Raw genomic sequence first — 20,556 nt, 5'->3', positions numbered from 1 at the left:
ATGTATAGAAACCAAGGAGTACAATAGATAAGAACAAAGAAAAAAGAAAAAAAAGATTACCTCTTTGTTTCATCACATTATGCTTAAAAAAATGACTTGGCAACTCATGACCTTGCAAGTAGAGTAATGTTGATTTAGTACCACACACAGCTACTTCCCTGCTTTCCTTATTCCCATATGCAGCCAAAAGGAGATGGATGCAGCAGTGAGGGGGCAAGTTCCAGTTCTCCAGTTGCTCAAGGTGAACAGCGTATAAAAGAACATGAGTGCTGCAGTACCACATCAAACATGTAACCTGGATATAGAATAATCTATTACCTTCCTCTAGGTACCTCCCAGGTGAGTATGTTAAATTTCAAGTTCATCAGCCAGCTTAGTTCAGGACTTCATTCTGTTGTATAGTATCTGTTCTGGGAGTCTGGGAGTCTCAGCTTCTATGCCCTACATACACATATGCAGTTACTGATGTGCAGGGAGCAATCTTTTTCTTTTCTTTTTTTTTTTATTTCCCTAGTCATTGACAACTTTGAGGCAGGAGTGGAGAAATACATAATTATCTTGTTAAAATTCTGTGGCACGAACTAAAGGGCAAATGGTTATCAAAGTGTTAAAAATCTCTGAGTTACTCTATATGTAAGTCACATTTACTGTAATTGATCCCAACATAGAGATTTTAATTTCAGGATAAAGACATAATTCGTATTTGAGTTTGTTTTCAAACTGTTGAATTTATATTACTAAATACAGTGTAAACAATTTAGAGAGAAAATTATTTTTTAAAAAAATCACATTATAAGAAAAAGTGTCTTCTGTGCTGCTTCTGCCTGGAAAATTTCTTCAGAAGATGCCAGTGAAGTTTAAAATATTTTCAAGATCTTGATCAAAGGATGGTGGAGCTTACATTATAGATGAGATTCCTAGGTTAAACTCTTTAGTAACTGCTTGATAAATTTAATTTTAAATATACTTCATCTATAGAGTGTCTGTTCACTTTGAATTATTTTTTATGATGAGATGAATATTTATATTCATACACTGAAGAAATAAAAGCTGGCATAATACGTCAATTGCTACTACAGAATTTACAGGAAATACTAGAAACATACTGATAACATATATAGTTTTTACATGACTTAAAAGCAGTTCCTGGGAAACAACAGAATAGTCTTGACTTTCAGATCATAGGTCATAGTAGCCAGCTGTATTAGGAAATTAATTTATTAAAACAGTGTGAATCTGGCAAATGCAAAGAAACTGTATATTAAGTATTTCCCCCCCTAAGTCATCTCATTCATCAGTTCTTCAGAGGTGCAGTACAACACGTCTTGCAGGATGAAGTTCATGCTTACTGAGGCTGGCAGTTTGACAACAATTAACCTGGAGTGTTGTGTTCAGTTCTGGAGTCCCCATCACAACAAGGACACAGAGCTACTGGAATGTGTCCAGAGGAGAGACACTAAAATGATCAGAGGGCTGGAGCACCTCCCCTATGAAGACAGGCTGAGGAAGTTGGGGTTGTTTACCCTGGAGAAGAGGAGGCTCCAAGGTGACCTTATAGTGGCTTTCCAATATTTGAAGGGGGCCTACAAAAAGCTGGGGTAGGTCTTTTGACACATGTGTGTAGTGAGAGGACAAGGGGAAATGGTTTCAATGTTGAAGGGGGGAAGATTTAGGTTAGACATTAGGAAGAAATTCTTTGATTTTAGGGTGGTGAGACACTGGCACAGGTTGTCCAAGGAAGTTGTCTGCCTGCTCCCTGGAAGTGTTCAAGGTAAGGTTGGATGGGGCCTTGAGCAACTTGGTCTGGTGGGAGGTGTCCCTGTCCATGGCAGGGAGGTTGGATCCAGGTGATCTCTAAGGCCCCTTCCAACCCTAGTCATTCTATGATGCTATGAATTAGCAAGCACTGGGGTGTCTGTGTGATGTTAAGTTTTATTTATTGAGACTCAACTACAGATGGTGTCAGAGTAGACGCTTGCTGTTGATAGATCTATGCCTGTGGGCATATTTCTGTAAAAATATAGCAGAAACATATTTCTGCTATCACAGTTTCTCAAGAGAGGTTTTGTTTTTGTGTAGTACTTAATAAATTAAAACAGAAAGACTATACACAGTACATTCCAGTATAAATTTTAACTACCCTAATTAAGAAAATACTAAAGTTCTTATGTTAATTCCCACATTAGAGATAATAATTGTTCATTTAAGCATTTGTTCCAGACTCTTATTATCACCTGAGGAAGAGGGATACTAAACAAAATAATTTGTTTATTCTCTTATTTGTTCCTGTAATTTCCTTTGCATAACTTTTCTGGAATAAATACCAGTGAGGCATAAGATACAGATATTATTTTTAACAAAATCTCACAAAAAAATCTATCATATATGAAAAATGTAAATTCATAAAGTTTTATGAATATGGCCTCATTCTGAATTTTAGTTTATCCAGTGTCTCACATAGAGTTTGTCATGAAACAGATATTTTATAATCCTAACCAACTTTCATATTTGTTTTCCATGAGCAGTCACAAATGAATTTATTCAGAAAATTAAATTTCCTGTTCCAAAAATTAAATAACCAAACTGCTTAAATATTGATTAAATGTACAATATTTTCATCATGATGATTTTTTTGCAGAAACAAATAGACGCATGATATCCAGGAATAAACATAAGCGGAAAAATAATTAACTTCTAATGCACAATTCATGAGAAGGAAAAGACAATTTAGAGCAATTTGTTTATTGAAATGTAAGAAGTGTCATAAAAGACACTAGGCAAGCAGAATTACTGATACTAAGATGTCTGAATTTCTCTTAATGTAATATATATTTACATCTTAACCATCTTTGACCTTGGATTAATTATATCACAGTTAAATTTAATGGATATGTATGAACCAGGATGTTAATCATATGATAAGCTGCTTTCTCCTTTTTTCATCTTTTTATGTAACTGTCACTGTAATTTGTAAGTGATTTGTTATAACTCCTTTTTCCTCAAAGTAAGGGGGTTAAGAATCTGTAAGTTAAGGCTGATATCTGTGAGTCTTCTAATGTACAGTTAATGGTATTAACGTACAGTTAATGGTATGAAACTGAGATTTTGAACAAAGTCCTCTCAGATCATGGGAGTGGAAGGACAATAATCTCTGTTCAGTTCACAGTGGAAAGTACCAAAGATACATCAGAACAGATTCTGAGGAAATGTTACTCGTCTATGAGGAATTATTCAGTGAAATCAAAAAGCCCTTACCAGCTTCCTCAAGATATTGTTCTTTGATAGACAAAATTATTAGGATAGTAATAAAAATATAGAATATGGTGAAGAGCCACGAATATTACTGTTTAATTATACCCTAAGTATGTAACAGAAAGACACCTGGGACCTACTCATCACACCAGTGCTGGATAACAATTTTAGTTCATGAAGACACTCTTTTTCTTAAAGAGTCACAGGCAGAAACCAGGATCTAGCCAAGCTAAAAAAAACCCTACACTACAAACTGAAACACTACATATATGACAAAAAGATTAGGATAGAAGTTGAAGATGTGGAGGACTTGCAGCACCAAATCCATGTGATCATGCTTTTATATCAAGTTGAATAATATTATAGAAAAAGAAAACAATTCAATCAGAATTTAGAAAGGTACGGAACATAACAGAAACTGAAAGCCAAAATACTGTGAAAAATTGACCAAAAGAACAAATATACAGAAAAAGTAAGGTGATGAAAAATAAGTGATAACTGTAGAAGAATGAGAAATGAAAAAAAATATTTTTGGTCCTCTTAAACAGATGAGACTTCCAGGTTGAGAACTATTTCATTGTACACTGGTAAAAAATCAATAGTGGTGTTTAATGACAAAAGTAGAATCAAATGTATTACAGACTCACAGAAGCACTGAGTCTGCATCAATCAGTATACTGAAGCAATTATTTAATTTGCAGTTACACATCAGATTACATAACATTTACATAATTAGAGGGCTTAAACAAGAAATGATTACTTCATGACAGAAATATTATGAATCTGACACTAATAAGGAATGCAAATATTTCCTTTTGTAATATGCCAAATAAATGAATGTAAAATGCTTACATGCCTGGAGGTAAAATGGATACCTGCCTCTTACTTATTTGCTGTGATCAATACTTTAACTGAATAAAATTAGATAAAAATATATTAATGAATGACCTCTCTCATATGTGTCTTTTCTTCCAGCAGTTAAGGATGTAATGGAAAATTGTAATATATGTACTCTGAGTACAGAGAAATTAATTTGAATAGTAAGAGCCAGGGCTATGAAGTCTGCTTTAAATTCATCTTTGCTCACCATGAGCATGGTTTTTGAGAGGATTTTAGTACCTAGCAAAGGATTTCGAGTGACAGATTCTTAAGAACAGAACATTATTCAGAACAGCTTCATTTCTGTCTATATACCTGCAATTTTACATTCACAGATCATACTGAAAATACATATTAAGCTGCTGAGCACCTGTTAGAGTACATAACTGGAAGGCAGTCCTGAAGGGCAAAGGAGTCCAGGAAGGCTGGTGCTCTTTAAGTATGAAATCTTAAAGGTGCAGGAGTAGGCTGTCCCCATGTGCTGAAAGATGAGCCAAGTGGGGAAGAAGAGCAGCCTGGATGAACAGAGAATATTCCAGTATTGGCTGGAACTCAGAAAAAAAAGGAGAGTTTATGGCTTTTGGCAGAAGGGGCAAGCAACTCAGGGGGACTACAGAGATGTCATGTTTTGCAGGGAGAATATGAGCAAGGCCAAAGCCCAACAGTAATTTAATCGGGCTACTGCTGTAAAAGAAAATTAAAAATGTTTCTCTAAATACATTAGCAACAAAAGAAGGGCTAAGGACAATGTCCATGCTTCATTGGATGTGGAAAGAAACAGTGGCAAAGGCTGAGGAAAAGGCTGAGGCACTTAATAGTCTTTAGTAGTAAGATGAATTATTTTCAGGGCACCTAGCCACCTGAGCTGGAAAACAAAGATAGGGAGCAGAATGAAGCCCCCATAATCCAAGTGGAAATGGTTGGGAACCTTCTACACCATTTAGCTCACAAAAATCTATGGAGCCAGATGGGATGCACCCAGGGTACACACAAGGGTACTTAGGGACCAGGTGGAAGTGCTCACCAAGCTACTTTCCATTGTCAATCAGCAGTCCTGGCTAACCGGGGAGGTCTTGGCTGACTGGAGGTTGATGAATATGATGCCTCCTACAGGAAGGAGCAGAAGGAGGATCTAGGGGACTACAACCTTGACAGCCTGACCCTGTTGAGGAGGAAGCTCATGGAACAAATAAGCTTGAATCCTATCACATGGCACATGCAGGACAACTAGAAGATCAGGCTCAGTCAGCATGGGTTTATAAAAGGAGGCCCTTCTTGATGAACCTGATTTCCTTCTACAACATGAAGGTGACCCTTTTAGTGGATGAGAGAAAGGTTGTGAATGTTTTCCACCTGGACTGTAGTGAATCCTTTGGCATAGTTTCCAACAGCATTGTCTTGGAGAAGCTGTCTGCTCATGGTCTGAATGAGTGTTTGCTTTGCTGGGTGAACAAAAGGATGGATGGCCAGGCTCAAAAAGCTGTGGTGAATGGAGTTAAATCCAATTGTGATCCAGTCACAAATGGTGCTCCTCAGGGAACCTGGGGCTAGGTCTCTAATATCTTTATCAGTTATCTGGATTAGGGGAGGAAGTGCACCCTCAGTAAGTTTGCAAATGACAACAGATTCACCTGGAATGTTGATCTGCTTGAGAGTAGGAAGGTTCCACAGAGATCTGTACAGGTTGGATTGATGTAGCAAGACCAGTGGTGTGATATTCAACAAGACCAACTTCTGAGTCCTGCACCTAGGTCATAGCAACCCCGTGCAGAACTACAGGCTTGGGGAAGAATGGCTGGAAAGCTGTCTGGCAGAAAAGGTCTTGGGGGTGTTGAACAACAAAGAGATGAATGCAAACCATCAGTATGCCCAGGTGGCCAAAGAAGCCAACGGCATCCTGACATATATCAGAAATAGTGTGGCCAGCAGGACTGGAGAAGGGATTGTCTTTCTGTACTCAGCTACTGTGGTAAGACACACACCTAGAATTCTGTGTTCAGTTTTGGGCACCCTAACTACAACAAGGACATTGAGGTGATGAAGTGGTTCCAAAGAAAAGTGATGAAGCTGGTGAAGAGTCTAGCACACTAGACTTACAAGTAGTGTCTGAGGGAACTGAGGCTGTTTAACCTGAAGAGAAGGAGGCTGAGAGGAGACCTTATTGCTCTCTACAACTCCCTGAAAAGAGTTTGTACCAAGTTGGGTGTTGGTCTCTTCTCCCCAGTAATGAGTAATAGGATTAGAGGAACTGGCCTCAATTGTGCCAGGTTTATGTGAGACTTGAGTTGGATATTAGGAAAAAATTCTACAACAAAAAGTTTGACAGGCACTGGAACAGGCTGCCCAGGGAAGAGGTTGAGTAACTGTTCCTGGACATATTTAAAGATTTACAGACATGGAACTTAGGACATGGTTAGTGGCAGACGGCAATGTTCTGGGTTAACAGTTGGGTTTGGTCTTTAAAAACCTTTTCCAATAAAAAATAAATTATTCTAAGGAAATTAAATTTATTAAGCTAGATAGCCAAATATAAGAACAAGGATTACAGGGCATGAAAATTATCTGTACTTCTATGAAATATACTGAGTAATGAAATTTTTTCCTCATCAGTACGATGCAATACAGTTTCATTCTTTTAAAAAAGATAAAGAATAACCCATATTTGACATATGTACTAATTCATGACATATGTACTAGTTAACCTTTTCAGAGGTCAATGGGAACAGCCAAATCATTAGTGTATTCTTGTTAACAAATGTTACTGCCTCTTTTGTGGCATTTCCCTTAATCTTTAATTAGCAAAAACATGCAATTGAGCTCAGATAATTGTCATGTTAATTTGAGTTAATTTCTGAGCTAAAATAGATGTCTGGAGCCTTGTATCAGATTGTATGGTGCAGTAGTTCTCTGCAATACAGCTGGCTACGTTGACTGAAACAAAAAAAACCAAAACCAAACACAAATAGGAAAATGTATAGATATGTATAAAGAGTAAACTATGCGGCCAAAGAAAAACACTCTCCTAGGCTGTGTGTGCTTAAACATCTGCTCCATTTTCACTATTAGTTGTTTAATATAAAGCAGATTCTCTCTGATGCTATTTGTGCAGTTGATTTGTCTTATCATCTCCCCACTGTAGCCTTCTCACAAAGCATTTGTCTTAGAATCAAAATCATTTGGAGAACCATATAGGTAATGGGTAGCTCTGTCTTCACATTTCTCTCTGTATTCATAAATGAGATTATGTACTGCCTTTGATCATACATGAAGTCAAGTGAGAAAAGTATTTCACAGTTAAAATATGTTATAGATGATAGCAAAAATCAGATGCCTTAATGGGAACCTACACATCAGAAATTATTTTACATATACCAAAGCACATAATGAATACCCTCAGCTACTCAGGAAATGTGTATATGTAATAAATTGTAGAACAACATTCCCTTTAATTAAGATACAAAACATCTGTAACACAACTCAAAATAGGTTGATTTGATTGAAAAACTACACTTTTTTGCTGCTATTACCTTACCAAGAGAATTGAAGAATTCTACTTGCTTTATAATTATCCAAACATCTTGTCTTACTTACTTACTTGCCATGCAAGTCGATGTCTACTGTCATCCATCTCCTTCATGCACATTCCAGCCTAGAGAGCAGTTCCCAAGTTGTGTCACTTAAGAAATCAGGCCATGCTAAAATAACTACTCATTTTACACTGTGATACTGGAACTGCTGATGCATAGTTGTCTGCTCTTGTTCCCTTAGTGTATTCTTTACAAGCTGCACTTGAGTTAAAACCTTGGTGCCAAAAAAGTGCAGGAATCAAATTTATAATTGTGAAAGAGGTATCTATTGAAAAATTTCCCTCTGTCGTTCTTCCATTTTAAGTAAAGGATTATCACTACTTACATGATGCTTACTCTCAGAACTCAGATGTGCTATGTGGATGAAGTTGAAAACTCACTGCAAGCACTAAGCATCACTGGCTGAATCATTTTCCTTCTGCACTTCTGTCCTCCCTGTATATTTTCAGGTTCAGCATGCACAAATAGGCCGTTGTCATATCTCTGGAAATATATCATTGGTTGACAAACTATTTTTCATCTGGGATGATGATCTTTGTGAGTCTTCATTCATCTCCTAGAAGGAGAAATGCAGCATATCCAGTGAGGAAAAGAAATTAGGCAATGAAAGACAGCTGAACACCAGCAAGATTTATAATCTCTTCTTTTGTTTAACCACTCAGAACCTCCTTGTCATCAGTGACCTGGTGACATTTGCGTGATGCATATGACTACACTGCCCTTCTTATTTTCCCTGAAATTGTCTAGTTATGCTCCAGAATCAAGTAGTTCAAATAATTTGAGTGTGCATACACCTATTTGTCCTATTGACATATCAGGGTAGTTCTTATGTGATTTTAAATAATTGTGTCTTTGTTCCAATAAATCTCCTTCTTGAGAATATCAAAGCCTTGTGTTCATCTATAGGGAATTTTGGAAAGTCTGACAGGCAATGAGGCATGATGAACCTAATTGTCCTTTTGTGAATATAATACTAAGAAGCAGAAATCTGTCCAAACTGATGGCTGACATTACAACTGCTCTTACTAGTTACTTAACAGGAGCAGTCAAAGTGCCAAAAATTCTAGAATATCTTGTTGTATCAAAAGAGTTCAAAGTCACCCTAATACGAGATCCTCTCCTGTCAAAGCTGAAACTTTCTCTTCATAGTGGCTACGTTCTTTTAAAGGAATACTGGTAAAGCTGAAAGCAAGTAGTAGAAGATAATTATTATATTATCCATTACACTTATTTTTGTAAGACAAAGTGACATTTAAAAGCCATTGTATTTGATACTATCCTAACTAAAAAGTAATTGCAGCACATATAATACCACAAAGGACAACTCATGGTTGGCAGATCCTTTAGTTTTTTTTCACACTAAACTAAACCATCATGATTTATACTGTAGAGGCAGCTGCAAATGCCTTGGTTTCACCCTAGATTTATGATGATTTTGAGGCATGGTTCTTGAGTATCTGAACCTCTGTTTGGGTTTGTTTTTTTTTTTTTTGAAACCTCAGTAAGAAGTGTTTATTCTGAATCAGAAAGAGTATTTTTGGGAATAATTTTAAAAATATCTGTATCTCCATGTTGTGGAATACAAAGGAGACAGGAATGTGCCTCATTTATTTTCTTTACAGACAGTGACCATAAGCCTACAATATAAACAATCATTTCACCATTTCACAGGATGACATACGCTAAAGATATCAAATGACTTGTTGGATTTAAAAAAAAAGAGGTCATAAAAAAGATTTAGAGTTCATATCTAACAACTTCCAGTGTAGCTTTTTTAGTACTGAATTTTCCTTTCTGCCAGATTTAAAAATAATTATGCCATTGATATAAGAATGGATTTAGGGCCTCCATAGGGTGTGTGTGGTTATAAATTGATCCTTTGTCTCAGAAATTTTGTGTGTTTTTTGGTCTGGCATGTTTCATTGCACAATCAATGACAATGCACAGAGTTCATATAGAATCATAGAATAGCTAGGGTTGCAAGGGACCTTAGAGATCATCTTGTTCCAAAAAAAAAACCCCTGCCATGGGCAGGGACACTTTATACGAGACCAGGTTGCTCAAGGCCCCATTCAACCTGGCCTTGAACACTTCCAGGGAGGAGGCAGCCACAACATCCTTGAACAACCTGTGCCAGTGTTTTACCACCCTCAAATCAAAGAATTTTTTCGTAATGTCTAACCTAAATCTCCCCCCTTTCAATGTTGAAACCCATCTTCCCTTGTCCTCTAACTACACACCTGTGTAAAAAGCCTTATTCCATCTTTATAGTAGTCCCCCTTAGAAATTGCAAAGTCACTATAAGATCTCTCTGAAGCCTTCTCTTCTCCAAGCTGAAAAACCCAAACTTCTTTAGCCTGTGTTCACTGGGGAAGTGCTCCAGCCCTCTGATCATTTCAGTGGCTCTCCTCTGGATACGTTCCAAAGCTCTATGTCTTCCTTATGCTGGGAACTCCAGAACTAGACACAGCACTCCAGGTGGGGTCTCACAAAAGCAGAGTAGAGGGGAAGATGAAGCAAGCTACATGTGTGTACCTTGTGCCTAAGCTAAAAATAGCACCATACCTGGAGGTATTTAAAAGGCATTTGGACCTGGTTCTTAAGGACATGGTTTAGTAGTTAGCTTATGGTGTTGACCAAATGTTGGATTGGATGATGTTGGAGGTCTCATCCAACCTAAAACATTCTGTGATTTAGTAATTCTGTAACCTTGTATTCTGTGATCTCTGTGCGTGAAATTCTTTATGCATAGGTGCAGATTCAGTACAAGGAAGTCTACTGAAAGACATACTTTACTATGCCTTAAAGGCATACTGATTTCCTTCCCTGTTTATTAGCTGGAGTGTAAGTGAATTAGTTTGTTAGGGATTGCGGGTTTTGTTGTTGTTTTTCTTGATTGATTGTGATTTTTGGTTTTTTGTTTGTTTGTTTTGTGGGGTTTTGTTTTTGTTTTTTTCCCCCTGTAGTTGCTTTGTAATCAGCTACTGCTGTATGCTGAGAGAATATTAATACCTTGACCTTACTTATCTTTCATATATTTTTCTACCAGACTTCAGTTCAAAAGAAATTTTACAGTATAGAATGATTCATAGCTGGTTTGTTGGATTTGTTGATTTTTTTTTAATTATTTTTTTTCCTTTTCTGTCATTAAAGAGTAGATTCCGACTGCACTTAGCTCATCCTTTCAGCCTTTATTCTCTTTCAAAGACTTAAGCTATGAAGGTAACTTTATAAAAATATAAACATGAGATAATTTATTCTCCCCCAAGTACTGCAGTCCTTGAACCTGATTCTTGTCAGACACTAATCTCTGAGGGCCAGGCTGGGGACAGAATCAAGGACTACCTCTGCACTGCTTCTGTGGGTCCATGCACAAGGTTCAAGTATCTACCTGTCATAATATTACTTGCAGCATTGCTCTTGGTGACAGTTCAGTGACACACAGGTGTGACCTGTGCGTGAACTAACATAATAAAAGAATTTAAGTGTTTTGGAGGGGCTGAAAAATTCATGCAGCCTGCAGCATTCTCTGACCTTGCCATGATGATGTTGTGCAAAGACAACTTAAGACACTTAACACAGGTTCTGTTTTTGACACTGGCTGTTGCAGAGGTGCGAAGAAGCAACACACGAGATTAATTCAAATTGCCAACAAAGGACACTTGGCACATACAGTGTCTCAGTGACTGGCTGGACAGTGGAGAGCTTCCTGCACACTTTCTCTGTCTGGCACATTAGCATTGCAGATAATAAACTCTGTCAGCCAAATCCTTGCAATTTTAGATGTTTCACACTCCCCCTCCAAGATATATCAAAAAAGATAAGAAGGATGTGACTATTACCTTAATTTTCATATACATTGTTTCAGCAAAATATGTTAGGTTACCACCTACTCTTCTACTTTGTAGGGAAAAATCTTAAAACAGGTTTATTTTCAGCAGTTGTACATAAAGAAAACTCCGAGGGAGTGGTGTGCTTCCACCCATGTATATAATCTTTGTGAAACATAAAAAATACTTATTTAGAGAATGAAATGGATATTTATGCAGAAAAGGTATGTAATATGATTGAGATGTTTAAATAGCTATAGGATGTTTTAAAAATTAAAACAAATATATTTGATATAAAATATGCATATATAAAAAAATATCTAAATTAACTGAGAAAATAGATGCAGTAATCTCCACTCCTGTGAAAGTGTTGAAGATCCACTTGTTCATAAAAGATTCTCTTGTTCATATGTCAACATTACTTAGAACTTGCTTGAGGATATTTTTCTCAAGATGTTACAGCAGCATTTTTGTATGTTTTTTATTTAAATAATAAGTTTATTTTATCTATACATCTTAAATTACATGAACCTCTCTTGAGGGCTAAATTGAAATTTATCCATCTTTTGATAGAGAAATATTCCATATTATCATTTTCTACCTAGAAGTCTGCCAGAACAGAAAAGAAACTTTTCTCCCTTGAGAAAATAAAATAGAGATATTATTCAATTACTTTACATAATAGTACTAAATATTTTTTATATAGTTAAGAAAAAAATGCTTTTCTTTTTTATGATGGAATAGTTGTTCTCTTCACCTGAGTAATACAATTCAGTTTTTCTATAAAGAGAGCATTCCTCATTTAACTGCAAAACATAGATTGCTTTGCTAACTGTGAATTACATTATTTAAGCAACATGAAAGAAAATCAAATTATTACTCCAGAAGGATAATTAAATGTTTGCAAGTACAGTTCAGGATACTAAATTAAAAGCGCACCATTCACCCTGCTTTGACAAGAGGGTTGAACCAGATCATCTTGAACAGTGATCTTACTGCAGTGATTCTGTAATTAATAACTTGAAGTGCCAGATAAGTGATAAATTGGTTTTGGTTTTTTTGTTAGTTTGTTTAGGTTCTATTTTGTTGTTTTGTGTTTTGTTTGTTTGTTTGGGGTTTTTTTGTTTCTTGTTGTTTTGGGGGGTTTTGGTTTTTTTGTTTTGGTTTTGGTTTTTTGTTTTAGCTTTGTTTCCTGAAGCTTTTCCTGAAGTTTGATGATCTCCTTCATGCCTTGTGCCTTCAATAAATGATGAGGAAAAAATCTGATGTGGAGCATAGGTGTTTTAAGTATGTTCATCCCCACATGTGCAAAGAAGGCATAATGCCAGATACAGAAACTCTAGTAGTCTCATCAGAGACTTATGTTCCTGCCCTGGCCCATCCCAGGGCTGTCATTGGAGGGCCATCAGCCACATGGTCTAGGGGTGACACCCTTTGCCATGAGTCAATGGGAACAGCTCTCCGGAACATCTTTCACTCTGAAGATTACTGTTTATGGAGATGTGGGAAAGATATGTAGGGGAAGAAGATTTTTGGATTGCACAACATCTTGGGATGTTTAGAGGAAGAAGCAAAGGAAGGGGTTAAAGTTTTTTGGGGAGTAACAAGTGTGTAGGAAAGGGGATAAATGGGGCCATGCATCTGTAAGCAAGTGGCTTATCATTGTGCTTGTCTGACCATGACCCACATATGATCAACACTGTCTGTCTTCTCTTCTTAGTAAACAAAATTTCTGACTATTTTCCTGAGAAAAGGGACTCTCATCTGTGAGCATATGTGTGTATGGAGATCTATGTGACAGCTGTCATGGGAACATGTGTCCCAGGGGACTATGAGTTTGGGGTGCCATCAACTGAAGAGCCTGGAGTGTGTGTGTATGTGTGTGTGCATGTCAGAGTGTGATCTGTACTCAACTTTGAGATGGCCTAACTGGTGAGTAGGATGAGAGGCTTGGTAGTCAACTACTGGAGAGGCCCTAAGTCTGGTACAGATACTGGAGAGCTAACAGGATTTACGGGTTGGCTACTAGAGGGACCAGGGTACCTAAAGCAGCTATTGGAGGGACTACTACTGCTGTTCAGTAGTCATAAGGCCATAGATCTGGACTATCTGTTACATAGAGTCAGCTGCATGTGTGTGACTGGCCACAAGGCATGTGTGACTGGCCATGAGGCAACTAGGAGACCAGGGGATTCAGGGGCCAGCAACTCGTATCTAAAGCTTGTTTCTGAAGAGAACAGTAGTGCATGTGTTGATGGGTGGTAGAAGTGGTCTGAGTATCAGTAACTGGATTGGGGCTGCAGGCTCTAGAGTTCCCACACTCAAATACCAGCACGTGGGAGATGAGGGGATCCAGTTACTGGCTAGACCAGTGGCTGCCAGGCTCCATATATTAGACAAGTGTACACTTTCCACTAGGAAGCTTTCATTCTGATCAACCCAGAAACAAAACAGGATGAAGCAATTTGTGCTGTCTGTGATTGTGCTAATGCTATTTTTCCTGCTTGCATTGATCACTGCGTATATATGAATGTGTGTGTGGTAGTTGCTATGTGAGTGTGTATTTGTGTGTGCAATTTTTGGGAACCAGCAACTGAAAGCTGTGGCAGACATGCAGATGTCAGGCTACTGCATTTAGTAGTTCCTAGCAGGCATAAAATCCCTTACAGTTTTATCCTTTGTTGGCTAAGGGTCCCCATGTAAATGAATAAATTTTTTTCTGAATGACATGAAATATTTTTTTTCTGTAAAAATGTGTAACTTTGGTCAAAGTTATCTGGTAAGAGATGAGCACCACCTGACCAGAGTCCTTTCTGTTTGCTCATGCTGAGCAAGCTAGATATTTGAATCATTTCAGCTTAGGAGCTGCAGATACTTGTTTCTGTCATGCTGTGACAAAGCAGATGTGCTTTCTTAAAAGGCTACATTCCTAATTCAGGCACAAACTGACTAGAACAAGAGGAAGATCTTGTGAGGCTTGTCTGGATCAAAGCATGCCATGCTGTAGTGTCTCTATATCTATCTCTCCAGCCATGGTTATAGAGGTATTTAAATATCTCATGGAAGTCTGGAGGACAAGATCTTACTGGTACAAAACACAATGTGAATTTTGGTGAACATATTTTTTCAGTTATTTGTTCTTTGAGAGATGTTTTTTGGTGAGATGGAGGAATTCAAGCCTGTAACTTGAGAAGTGCTAAATATTTGCCTGAAATTGTATATTGCAGTACTGTGAGCTCTTCTCTAATCACATCACTGAGAATTCTTCTGGTATTTATCATTGGATGTTGCCTATTCATTGCTGAAATAATAGTGCATCTTCATAAAAACATACTGAGGTATTTCAAATCACACTAAGCTCAGGGTTATCACACAAAACTTTACTTCTGTCTTTCAGTCACTGAAATCTGCTATTTCTGCTGCAGATTAATAGTCTTATTCGGTATCTGTTTAAAAGATCTGTTTATACAGCACATTATCTTTGACTGACATTTAGATGCAAATTCACCAGATCTGGTTATGCTTCCTTCTTAACTATTAATACATGAATAATAATCAAATTCAAGGAGGTAATTCATTGCTGCATTGCTTATGTTTGCTAAATATCTTTACAACCTGAAAAAACTGAATCTATCACTCAGATATTTCAGCACTTATATGTATGCTCTGGGATAGCTATGAAAGTACCCTACTTTCTGTTATGAGCTTTATGGAAAGAAGGATCATATAAGAATTACCTGGATTATCAGCTTGAAGCTGTTTCATTTTGTATTTAACATACATTACATTTCACTGTTGGTTTTGGTAATGTCTGGGGTTTCCCCATGAGGTTGAACTTATTGCAACAGGCATTAACCAGTAAATTGCACTAAATTGCTGCAATAATATATTTCATATAATCATAGAATGTCAGGTTGGAAGGGATGTCAAGGATCGTCTGGTCCAACCCTTCTAATGTTATTGTTTATATGAGATATCTCACCACCCTGTTGAGCTGAAACTTGAAATTTTCTGAAGTAGGGGAATCCACCACTTCCCCTGGGAGACTGTTCCAATGTCTGACTGTCCTCATAGCGAAAATTTTTCCTCTAGTATTCAAACAGAATCTCCCTAGGAGAAACTTGTGCCCATTGCCCCTTGTCTTGTCCATGTGATAGGGAGTCTCCATCTTATTTATTCCCCTTTAGTACTGGAACATTGTATTAATGTGTCTCCTAAGCCTTCTCTCCTCAAGGCTCAACAAACACAGTATTCTCAGACTCTCTTCCCATGGCAGGTGTTCCAGTCCTCTGGCCATCCTCATGGTCTTCTCTGGACCCTCTGCAGCCTGTCAGCATCCTTTTTCTACAGCAGGGACCAAAACTGGATGCAATACTCCAGATGCAGTGTGACAGGTGCCAAGTAGAGCAGGATGATGACTTCTGTGTCTTTGCTGGTGATGACCTCCAAGTCTCTTTCCATGAGGTTGCTCTCTTGTCAAGTGGATTCCAGTCTGCCCTGCTCTTCTGGGTTATGTGTTCCCAGGTGCAAGACCTTGCATTTCTCTTCATTAAACTTCATAAAGTTCCTGTTAGCCCACTTACTTAGTCTGTCTAAGTCATCCTGGAGAGTGGCTTTCCCTTCTGGGGTGTCAACCTTTCCTGTCATTTTGGTGTCATCAGCAAACTTTATCAGCGTGCTCTCTGTTCCCACATCCAGGTCACTCATGAAGATGTTAGAAGATGTTATTAGCTGAGGTCTGTTCTAGTTGTGTTATTATGATGTATTGTCACTTAATTTGGTTAAATGTTGAGAGTTTGGAAGAGAATCCTAAAGGTCTGAGTAAACTTCTTTTCCACTGTTGACAAATCATGCATGGAAAATGTTCAACAGCATGGAAAAGTCCTTACAAAGTACCCAGTATTTCTTGATTTTAAGATTTTAGTTATACAGTATGGCCCTAAATCCTTGGTCTCTCTATTTAAGAGAATTTATTGAGTCTACAAATTACAAGGTTCTAAAAAAATTACATTTTAATGTATCTTCATAATATGATTCTTTTGTCTTCCTTTAAGGTCACAATCAAAATAGCATATGAACTGTAGTTCTGCACTGGTGTGTGGAAGGTATGCGTGAGGCAGTTTCTTTGGGATCAGAGGAAGAACACTTATTAATGTCAGGTCAAGAGGCTTCTATGCAAGAGATAGTTAAGAGTAGAACTCTTCAGCCTGGAAAAGAAATAACAGAGATATATTGGAAAGGTCTATAAATATAATGATAGGGAGTAAATTGTACAGGTTTTCATTGCTCTTTTCTTCTTGTAGGAGAATTAGGGAGCACTAAATAAAGTTTTAGGTTAGTAAGTTCAGAAAAATGGAAAGAGGAGGTCTTTTGCACAAATTTTATGTCAGCCATAGAACTTGACATATGATGCTATTAATGCTGAAAGTCTGCATGGAGTATAAATGGTCCTGAACAGGTCTATGAACAAAAAATCCATTCAAAGTTAGCACTTAGAAACAGTCTCTCTTTTAGGAAATACTAGTGGAAGGTACAAGTGGCTGAAGGTCGGAACAATGAAGATTCTTATGCTCTGTAGGATTATGCTGTTGCTGTTTTTGTCTGACCCTCTGCTGTTATGTTTTTTGTTTCTCTAACATATTCCTGCAGTTTTATTGATAGGATTATTATCTTACTTTTGGAGGGTGTGCCTGCCTATTCTCTTACCTATTGGAGGGCAGAGAGAGCAAAAGACAAATTCTTCCTTTCTCTGTGAAGCATCAGGTCTCAGACATCTGTCAGTTCCTATGCATCTAATCTGTACAGCCTGCAGCACAGTTCTATTAGTAATATTCTTAACATGCATAATAGGAATTTTGGAAGCATTTGAAGTTGGAATCAGATCATAGGGTTCTGTCCTTTATTATTGCAGACAACTGTACTCAACAATTCTCTTAATAAACTAGGAACTTAATAAACTAATAATTTTTCCTTTTTGGAACTAGAGAGCTTTTCTGTCTCTATTAGTCACACAGGCAAACTGCTCTAAAAATCTGTTGCTTTGAAATCTGTTTTGAGCTACACCCTTTCTTTCCATGCCAGTGTTGTTATTGCATTTGGGTATTTCCTTTCCATGAGCTATTTTTGTTGTGTTTAGGCAGAGAAGTATTCCCTCTTGTGCTGGGATATAAAACTTGAATGTTTCTCTGTTCATTCCATAAATCAAATCCCCTATATTTATAATCATGCTGATAGCTGTTGTCTGTTCCTCACTTCCTGTCGAAATACATCTTGAACTCAGATTATCATTGTTGCTCAGACTTCATTTACATACCAATGTCTTGCACTTTTCATATTAATACCACAGTACATGTCTGTATATTTCTCACACACTTTAAGATAAGATCATATTAACATTTTCAGTATCATGTACTAATGGCTCACATTCATGTATATTTGTTGCTTGACACTCCTGGTCTTTCCCTTCCTTGGGCTGCAGTGGAAAATTCTAGTTCATTACAGAAATGTTTGATATCAAACTCTAAGTGTGTGGCTTGGCATTTTTTTCTCAAGTGTCATCTTGTACTACCTCTCTCCCTCTTCATTGCAATTCTGCCCTCCTAGGTGATGATTTCTCCAAGTGTTTTCGTGTCCTCTGTATCAAATCATAAACAGCAAAAATATCTATTTAAAGCAAATTCTAATACTTTATTTAAATCTTCCGTAATTTGTTCAATTCCTTCCTTACAGGGGTCAATATGTATGTTTACCTCAGGAACTCACTCACTTCTATATTTTCCCTTTAAAGCACAGCTTAAATAAATCTTTATAAAAGTACTTAACAAGACTACATTTACAATATAATATAATTTTATATTGATGAGTTTGAAAAAAGCTTTTTGCAGACAAAACTGAAAGAGATACAGGCCTGTTCTTTGAAGAAGTAGAAGGTAGTCATGCACTGAATTGGGAAAAATCGCACTGCTGGAAGAAAATAAGTAGCATTTACATTTTTCTTAGATGTGTTTAATTTGTTAGAGGATTTGTGTTGTTTTTCTCACATGGCATATAAAGTGTTAGAAGGGAATGTTGTTTGAACAAAATGAAATTTCCCCTGTTCGTACTGAAAAGTGTCTGGATTTGAAATGAATTCACATAATGAAACTAGGCAGGAAAATGAACTTATCTTTGTCCCTAGAGAATACTGTTTAGAGTTCTACTTAATTGCTTCTGTACCAGTTAAGAAAAAGATAGTTTTGCAATTTCAACTGATAGAATATCACATTATTTCAAATAATGTGAACTCATAACTTTTTTTTTGCTTTCTGTAATACAGTGAAGAGGAAATAAGATGACATTTAATTTAACATGGCTGCTCTCAAGTGCAAGTTCCAATAAGACTAAATTTACACTGAAGCCAATTGAATTAATTTCCAGAATATTTTTTCTTTCTCATATGTAGCCATGCTGTTCTGTGTTATGAAGAACAAAGATCTGGAATTACAGAAATAATAGAAACTTTTTTACAGTCTTGATCACTCCAGCAAGACTTGACCATTCTTAGATATCGGTTTATTAATACTTTGAAGATAATAGGGTATCTATTTGAAACAATTTTTTTCTTAATCATATGTCAGATTCCACTTTCATCAACCTTGCAGACACTTTAAACTCAGGCTTCAGTCCTCTCCCTTCATTGGTATATTGTCACTTTTAATCTCTTCTGTCATTTAATTCTTTGACAGCTGTGATCACACAAGAACTATTTCCTTAGTTGGTTTGGGCATGATTCACCGTGTCTTTATTCACGTTATAGACAATAAGCTATATTACTTTGAACTGCTGCAAAACACCTATTTTAAACTCAAGTGCTCTCAGTACTTGCCAAATAAAAATTCATAATGGCGATTTTATACAGTATGTTTTTTTCAGTGTACAAATTGACTTGCATTTGTACTGTACAATCACCACTCAAGAGAAAAAGGAAGCTACATGATTTAAAACGCTAGAAAAACTGTTGACTGTTTATGACCCTTTCCTCTCATATTACGTAGAAAGTTGTTATAATGCTAAGTAAAAGAACAGAAGTTCAAATTTTATATCTTTTCTCTGAAGAAAACCACTTAAGAAAAACAAAACAGAACAAAAGTTTAGGAGGCCTTAATTGATTACATCATACAAGCATTACTTTGAATGTATGTGGCATTCATAATAAGAGCTGAGCTGGAAAAAGAAATCCAAACAAAAAAAGAGAAATTTTCTTCAAAGCCAGTGTAAACTTTTTCTGAAGAATAAGATTGTACTGGAAAGCCAGAGACTTCTGATAACTTTATATATATATATATATATACACACATTATATATATACACACTATACACATACACACACATAAATACCTATATATAAAGAGGGGAGATTTAGGTTAGATGTTAGGAAAGAATTTTTTCCTGTGAGACTTGTGAGACACTGGAACAAGTTGTCCAGGGAGGCTGTGGCTTCCCCCTCCCTGGAAGTATTTAAGACCAGGATGAATGGGGCCTTGGGTTACCTGCTCTAGCAAGAGTTGTCCCTGCCCATGGCAGGGGAGTTGCAACTGGGTGATCTTTAAGGTCTCTTCCAACCCTAGCCATTCTATGATTCTATGATATGATGCGTTTAAGTGATGTCTTATAAAATATATATCTAAAGATAATTACAACAACAGCAAATCACACCACAAAAGATAAGCAAACAGACAGATTACAAGCCTGGTAATGACCAACTTGTTTAAAGTTAATTTATGCATAATCACTGATTTATATGGTAAGACAGTTTCAAAATCTAAGTTTTATGGAGTCTTAAAACTGCTTAAACTTTTTACCTAGTCCTTTAGTTTTCTCATAGAGACAGAAGGACTTCAGAATAATGACCTAAAGTAAATGTATATGAAAATATCAATCTTTCAATTGAAAAAGAAGACAGGAAAACTGTAGCAGCAGAGCAGAGGTATTTGATATGGATCCTGTTCCTACCCAAGTCACAAAATAGG

Source organism: Calypte anna, chromosome 2 (genome assembly GCF_003957555.1).
Source record: "Calypte anna isolate BGI_N300 chromosome 2, bCalAnn1_v1.p, whole genome shotgun sequence".
NCBI lineage: Eukaryota > Metazoa > Chordata > Aves > Apodiformes > Trochilidae > Calypte > Calypte anna.
Note: the sequence above shows the minus strand (reverse complement) of the source record.